The 7189-nt window shown below is 43.1% G+C and overlaps 1 protein-coding gene across 8 annotated transcripts in view; it reads right to left on the reverse strand.

Annotated features, from left to right (window-relative positions):
* nfatc1 (nuclear factor of activated T cells 1) overlaps nucleotides 1-7189 on the reverse strand; it is a 55198-nt gene that overhangs the window by 17297 nt on the left and 30712 nt on the right. The window lies entirely within an intron of this gene.

The following is a 7189-nucleotide window of genomic DNA, read 5'->3' on the forward strand; positions in this document are numbered from 1 at the left end:
ACTAGCGTCAATCAGCACAGGCTAGTAAAAGAGAGATGAAAACGGGGGGGGGGGGGGGGGGGGGGGGGGGGGGCAGCACGGACGTCATCCCGTCTGACCTGCAGATCATGATCTCACTTCCTCAGATATTCTCATCAGACCTGAGAGCAGACTACAAAGCCACAGAGACGGAGAGAAATCTGATGCAATCCTCCGAAAAAAGCGTCATACCAGAGGGATGAGCGACGTCGGCGGACGAGAGAAACCTTGACTTCATCTCTGTGTGGAATCCCAGCATAATGGAGCAGCTGGTGGGCTCATTAATACGCACGGACTGGAAACTGACAACTGGCCTCGGTTTTTAAATCTCCTTTTTCTCTCATAGGAATATTTCTGTTGCCCTCGTTTAATCATCCTATCCCCATTTTCCCCACTTCTTCTTTCTCTGGTTATTCCTTTTTTCCTTCGTTGAAACACGCCACAACAAAGAGGGTTTTCCCATCAGGCATCGAGCCGGTACTTATTACGAGAGGCTGGAAAAACACACACGTGCTTAGAAAAAGCTAATTTAATTTGTTTTTCTCCCTAATGAGGCATGAAGAGAGCTTCATTTCAACCAATTTGAGAGACTGAAAAGGAAACCAGAGCTGTTTTCTCCGGACTCCCGCCTCATTAACAGGATTCTTCAACCACTCACAATGAAATGAGTGAAGGTCGAGGAGTGAAAGGGGTCGTTTGAGGTCGCAGCACGTGGGTTATGGACGTGGGCTGTTTGACAACGGATCGGGTGACGTAAAGTTTGTTTGTGTTGGAGGTGTCAGAAATAGAAATAAAGAGCAGCTAACACGAAACACAAGTGATCAAAAATAAAATAAAAAATATATATTGACAAAGGACAGACAGGAAAACAAAAATCAGGATTAAAAAAAAGTTAAATTTAGTTAAATTTTGTATCCAGGTCCAGGCATGAAAATGTCTTTTCTTCGCAGTAACTCACGGCGTCCACCAGGGTTCTATACTTGGTCTCCTACTCTTCAGCATTGACCTCACCTCTTGGCAACATCTTCTAAAATTTAAATGACGTGTAAAAGTCATGCATGAAAGCAAAAACGCTAAAATGCCCTTTTGCATTTTCTACGCCATCTATTGGGGAAACATGTGTATTGCAGGGAAAAGGCAGAAGTATAATGCTAATATAAATACATTATTTGGAATAATTTGAAAAAGTGTAGCGGGTCGGATTGGAAGTAGAGCAGGGCCACTGTGGTCTATTCCTGTTTTGGTTGTAGAAAGAGGAGGAAGGAAAGAGTTCGGAGTCTTTTGGAGTTGGGTCGTCTGGTCGGGTTGGGCTGCACACGCTCACACGTCGGTGCGCGGTTCTATGAATAACACAGAGCACCGGTGAACCAGGCTGGAAGGGAAAGAACGACTCCTGACACAGGAACCTGTACAGGATGTTTGGCTGAAAAGTTTCTGAGCTGGAAGAGCAGGCTGCATGTTTGAAATTCAAAAACAATGTGACAGAAAAACGCAATTAAATAAAGATAACGTCTGTGCGATCATCGCTAACAACAAGACTCTGTCTTTTCCCGAAACTCTTCTTGATAGAAAACCAGGTAAGAACCTCTGAGTCCAAGACTCCAAGAGAGTTTGAGGTTGTTTAAAAAAAAGAAAAACCTTTCATGACTTTAACAGTGTGAGAAATCAGAGCATTGATCGTCCTGTGATAACTCCTGGCTACGTTAGCCATTAGCTCAGGGGAAAAAAAGAAAAACAGGAATGTCTGACCTCCGCATGAGCGTGTTTTCCCAAAAATGACTGCGTTTCAGGAGTTGATTGAGTTCAGATTCCTTTAACCAAAAGATCTCATAGTCACTGAATTCCATCCTGTGTTTCCTAATACCCTGAGTCAGATTACCTTATCCCCCAGAGCTGCTCACAAACGTTTAAAAATGCCCACGCACCAATTAAAAAGCAATCGTACGTCTCTATCGAGGACAGAAATCAGCGAGGGCTTCAAAGACTTTCAAAATATCAAAAATAAAATGTTTTTCATAATCTGAAGCTGGAGTGGAAACAGCCAACATCCATCAGTCCATCCTCTTGGAAACAGCCAACATCCATCAGTCCATTCTCTACAGCGCATTCATTCACAGGGCCACAGGGGGCGCTGGAGACAATCCCAGCTGTCAACAGGTGGGGGCGGGGTTACACTCTGGACAGTTCTCCAGTCCATCAGGGAGTATAAATATCTGAGTTAGTCAAAAAAAAAAACTTAGCAATGAGCAAAAAGATGCTTAAAGGCTAGCTGCTAAAAATAGAAAAAAAAAATAGACCTGAGATAAGGATAAGAAAAGTGTCTGAGTTTGTAAGTTGTCATTGTCAAAGTCAAGCAAAAACTGTAGTATAATTAGTTTACAATTAGCTAAAAAAAATTATAAAAAATCTTTAGAAGATCAATCAAAATCAACTCAAACTAATCAGAAATATAGCTACATGTTAGCTTAAACATAGCCGACCTGAAGTTAGCCGCTAACCCTAAACTTTTAGTGTGTAGTGTAGCTAACAGCCAAAGAAACGCTAAATATTTGCATTTTTGCAAATCTCGTCAAAAATTTAAAAAAAAATTAAATGTGTCAGAGTTAGTTTTATAAAAATATAAATCAGTTAAAGCTGAACTAACGACGTTAGTCTGCAGACAAAGCTAATCTCCTTCTGTGGTCTCTATTGTTTTCCCAGTTTTCCCACTCTGCCTCTTTGCATTTTGGGAACCGGTCCAGAAGGGAAGCCTCGGCCGTGGAAGTCAAACCCCAGGAGACGGAGATGTTTTTCAGATCTCCGTCTTCTCTGGTTCACCTCCTCCCCTGGGTCTCCCTCTTTATCGTCTCCTCCCTGACTCAGTAACACCGTGACGCGCACGGATGAATGGACAGAAAATTCAACCCGGCGATCGGCTTCTTACAGCCAGGAAAACGTCTCCGCGTCTTAAAAAAAGGGTGAATTGAAAAGTTTGGCCTCGTGGACTGTCTTTGTTTGAAAAGAATGGACCTGGATAATTGGTAACTCCAGAATGTTCCAGAGGCCGGGGGCAACATCTGCACAGCGCCTGCAGGCGAGACCTTCAGTAGCAGCTCCCAGTGCAACAACACTGTGGCTCCACAGCCCCAGAGCTGCTGCTGCTGCTGCAGCTACTGCTGCTGCAGAAGCTGCTGCTGAAGCTGCTGCTGCTGCTGCTGCTGCTGCTGCTGCTCTGAGGAGGAGAAACAAGCTGGAAACCCCGAGCTCACAAACTCCAGTCTCACCGTCCACGTTTGGTTAACGCCGGTCCACACAAATCATTTCACTCTGTGGGCAGACATAACACAGAGCACCTAATGACACACACACACAGTGAGTGTGTGTGTGTGTGTGTGTGTGTCTGCCAACAAACGATCAAACAATGTACAATACAGTTATTTGTCATCCAGGGTTTAGAAAGGGAGTCAAGCAGCTCCTTGTGCTCCTTAATTGGACTGAGGGTGGAGTGAGACGGTGTGGTGGCGTGGTGGCCTGTACCCAAGTCCTCCTAACGTACAGTAAATATAAACACATGCTGGACCAGACTGCTGCTGCTGCTGCTGCTGCTGCTGCTGCTGCTCACAGACTTCCCTTGTCCCGGGGAATGAGGACGGAGACGTCTTCCTTCCCTCCCGCCCCTCGACACACGTGGGTTCGGGGATTAAGTGCAACGAGCCGTCGTGGAGTTCAAGGTGTAGAGACCAGACTATTGTAGACTATGTAGACTGATACTGAGTCAGAAAGTTCCAGGACAGGCCTCGTCTCCTCAGAACATGTTGGATTTTGATCTTTGACTGAAGAAATAGAGACTTAAAGAAGAGGTTAATGAAAATAATGAGGTTATTATCTAGTTACTGTTGGTAACTAGTTATTAATGTTAACTAGGTGTTATTGTTAGCTAGTTATGATCTATTAATTTGTTAACTAGTAATTAGTGTTAACTAGATATTGTTAACTAGTTACTAATGTTAGGTAGTTATTATTATTATTATTATTGTCCAGTTTTAATATTAACTATTAATTATGTTAACTAGTTATGAGTGTTATCTATTGATTAGTGTTAAGTAGGTATTGCTAACTAGTTAATAGTGGTAACTAGTTATTATTAACTTTTAATTTTGTTAACTAGTTATTCATGTTAACTATGTATTATTGTTAGCTAGTTATTATTATCTATTAATGTTGTTAACTAGTCATTAGTGTTAACTAGGTATTGTTAACTAGTTAGTACCGGTAATTAGTTATTGTTAAATATGTATTATTGTTAACTAGTTATAAGTGTTATCCAGTTCAAATCATTGCTATAATCGTAACCATCAACACGTCTGATTGTTTCTTATAAATTATATATAAATATATTTGTGAATATATTTATATATATATTTGTATGAATCATTCAGTGTAATTTAGGGAAACATAATTCCTCCAGTGTTTATGTGGCTGCAGTTGATTTGTTTATGAAAACAGCCATTGTTCTGAGGAGAGGAAGCCAAACCACGGAGTGACTGCCAGTGGAAGTCATTGTTCTGTGAACGTAACCAAAAACCTCAAACTGCCCCGCGGCCCGTGACGAAGACGAACCGCAGCTCTGAGACGACGAAGACGAACCGCAGCTCTGAGACGACGAAGACGAACCGCAGCTCTGAGACGACGAAGACGAACCGCAGCTCTGAGCCGACGGAGCCGCTACCGCTCTTACTTCAGCGCTGCCTGGCTCTGCTGCAGTTAAAGAGACAGAGACAGAGGTCCCTCAGTGGACCGAGTGTCCACCATGACACCACCTGGTCCCATCACTGACTGAAGTTCACTGTGATGTTCCAGAAGTTTCAGCCGAGGTCAAAGAGAAGACAGAGCACCCAGAACTGGGCGAGGGGGAAGAGAAAATGGAGCTGATGTCTGAGAAAGTCTGAGTTAGTGAAGGTGATGAAGGCAGGAAGTGAAGCCGAGCAGGTCGTTCTCCACCGCAGCTGAGCAAACGTGAGACTGCTCTTCAGAGATTCTGGAGAGTTTCTCCCCAGGAAAGGATTTCCTTCAGGACTTCCAACTCCTAATTAGACGGTTCTATTATTGGAGAAACGGTGAGCAGAGGAAAACAGAACAGACAGAAGTGAGAGAAGAGCCAGAGCAGACTCAGAGGTCTGACTCAAACACACCATAAACACTGCCTTCCACTCACTCTCACATCATCAGAAAATATTGATTTTTTTTTTTTTGCCACTTTATGTCCAAACCAAACCATCAGCCATTCACAGGTCACGCGTGAAGCTAACGTTAGCTTTCGCTAAGCTGTCGATGTAGCCAGTTTTGATGCAGCTTTCGCTAAGCTGTCGATGTAGCCAATATCGATGTAGCTAGCTTATCTTTTGGCTGTTGTTGGCTTCTAGCTAGCTTATCTTTTGGCTGTTAGCTTGAAAACAATCATTTATATTATTCATTAATAAGACCATATATATAAATATACAGTATATATTATAGTTTATGACTATAAATAGTTTGTGATTAGAAGTCTAAAAAATGCACATGATGCCAAACAGTTCCAGTTCCAGGTACTGTTTCTGCAGGAACAGATGTGTCTCTTTGTGTCACTACAGGGTAAAAAAATATATATATTTTTTTTTAATAGTTTTGTGAGCAGATAACGTTCCTTCTACGGTAGCAAATTTAAATTTTAGCTAATGTTAATCTATTTCAGAATAGTGCCATTTTAAGCTAACCTAGCTAAGTTTACTATTTTCAAATGTGTTGAAGTTAAAATAAGTAATTTTAAGTAATTTGTTATGTGATTGTTTAGTTGCCATTTGGAAAAGCTCTGATGAATCATTGAACTTTACATGAAGTAAAATCCTTAATTTTTAGGTTTAAATTTTTTCACTTTCCAGGCAGAAAAAAACCCCAACCCATTGTCTTAACATATTATAGATTTTCTGAAAGGAGTCTTTTGTTAAGTGGCAAAAAAAAAAAAAAAGTCTTCTCTTTCAAACAATTACAAAAGAGTTTCCCTGACATTCTCACTCGTCAGTGGAGTGGAAACTAAAATAGAAACCAAAAAACAAAAGAAAGTTTTTAGTTTTCTGGCAGGATCTACTGGCAGAGTGACCCGACGTGTGTATAATTACAGAGGAAACTCTGACGGTGGCACACACACGTACTCACACACACACACACACACACACACAGTGTGGCCGCGGGGTGATGTATGTTACGACAGAGGTTGTGCGACTGTGTTGTGTTACTGCAGGTTTTCTTGTGAGAAAGTCTAATTGGAAAATTTACAGGAAAATTGTTGCAGGGTTTGAAAAAAAAAAAAAAAAAAAATGCTTAAAATCTCTTTATGGCAACCGAACCCAGCAGTGTGGATTTATGGGTTTGATCGTTAAACTGTTCTCAGAGCTGCGCGTTGGCAGCCGTGAACCAGCAATAAAAGGGAATTCACGTTTCGGATTCTGCAGCAGGATGTGGAGGCTAACGAGGAGAAATTAGTCGCCTTTGCATTCAGTTGATTTCCTGCTTGATCATCCGACGGCTCAGGAGGGAACGCGCCTCCTGAGACAAGTGACGTCTCCATTTCAACGACGAGGCGGGACGGACCCTGAGGGGAGAGACGCCGCTGCTCAGTGGCACAGAGGCAGCTTTGGAAAGAGAGGTGGAAGGATGGAGGAGAGGATAAGGAAACGGAGGAGGTGAGGGTGACGGTGAGGGTGAGTGAGGGTGAGTGAGGGTGCTGGAGTGTTGTGGAAGCCTGGCTTCAGGGTGTTTCCATGCTAGGATTGCCCAGGAATCCACGGCTGGTGCCAGACGCGGGGAAACCCTCATCAAAAACAAGGGAGCACACCCATGGACGAGGAGTCCACGGAGTCACAGGATCCTAGAGAGAGTCAGATTCAGGGCTCAGACTGGACCAGAGCTGCTGAGAGTCTGAGAGACTGAGTGGACGCAGCCCGGACTGAGAGACGGAGGGAGTTCTTTCCAGGAAAAGAGTGAAAAAGTTGCCAGTGAAAGCCACATCTTCTGACCTCACGGTGAACTTCAAAAACGGGAGTCGCAGCCTCCAGGTGGTCCACGGAGGTTCTGGAGGAAGGCCCTGAAACTAACTGTCGACTGGAGCAGTTTGTTACATCTTTTACACGTTGCTAGGCTTATACCTGCCAAGAAG

The sequence above is a fragment of the Cynoglossus semilaevis genome, chromosome 18 (genome assembly GCF_000523025.1).
Source record: "Cynoglossus semilaevis isolate Cse_v1.0 chromosome 18, Cse_v1.0, whole genome shotgun sequence".
Lineage (NCBI taxonomy): Eukaryota > Metazoa > Chordata > Actinopteri > Pleuronectiformes > Cynoglossidae > Cynoglossus > Cynoglossus semilaevis.